This window comes from Buceros rhinoceros, unplaced genomic scaffold (genome assembly GCF_000710305.1).
Source record: "Buceros rhinoceros silvestris isolate BGI_N320 unplaced genomic scaffold, ASM71030v1 scaffold31548, whole genome shotgun sequence".
NCBI lineage: Eukaryota > Metazoa > Chordata > Aves > Bucerotiformes > Bucerotidae > Buceros > Buceros rhinoceros.
This window is the reverse complement of record NW_010425765.1, coordinates 11623-12281: the sequence shown is the minus strand read 5'-3', so window position 1 is coordinate 12281 and position 659 is coordinate 11623. Positions and strand designations below refer to the sequence as shown.

Here is a 659-nt window from a genome sequence, read left to right as displayed (position 1 = left end):
CGCTCCCCAGCCTCTCTTGCCTGACAGCTGAATTGGGAGCTCTGTGTTCCCAGTACAGCTGTTCCTTATCTGATCTGCACCCCGGCTCGCTCGGATGCTCAATGGGGAGGTTTGTCCACAGAAGTGGGTCAAACAATGCTGGGAAGCGCACAGGGGCGAAGATGGTGTCAGATGCTCCGCGTCGGTTCGAGGAGGAGCTGGGGCGAGAGCTGTCTGCTGGCACCAGCCATAAAGGAGCCCTTGTTCCCGGGGGTGGGGACATCGCCGGGGCCACGGGTGCGCTGGGGGGCGCGGTTGGTGGGTGGGGGGTGCTCGAGCCCCTGACTCGGCTCTCGATGTGTTCATCAGAGAGCAAGAACTGGGCCTGCCTGGCCGGTGATGGTGCCTGTGGTGACGATGACAAAGTGCTCTGGTAAATTCTGTTGTTTGCAGGGTAAGAGGAAATAATAATTGCTGTCTTTAATCAATGTGCTTTGGCCTCAAGCTGACAATTTCCAAGTCTCACAGCTCATCTCAAGTACCTCAATGTTTTAGCCAACAAGCGTGTTGTGGGTGTCTCTCTGTTCTCCCTGGGAAAAAGCGACAGGACGAGAGGAACCGGCCTCCAGTTGCCCCAGGGGAGGCTGAGGGTGTCCCTGAGGAGCAATTTCTGTCCCGCT

At 57.5% G+C, this 659-nt stretch overlaps 1 protein-coding gene across 1 annotated transcript in view; it reads left to right on the top strand.

Annotated features, from left to right (window-relative positions):
• The window catches only part of LOC104497951 (Na(+)/H(+) exchange regulatory cofactor NHE-RF2-like), a gene marked incomplete at its 5' end in the record, with an annotated part of 8043 nt that overhangs the window by 4573 nt on the left and 2811 nt on the right, over positions 1-659 (top strand). The gene's annotated exons all lie outside the window — the stretch shown is intronic.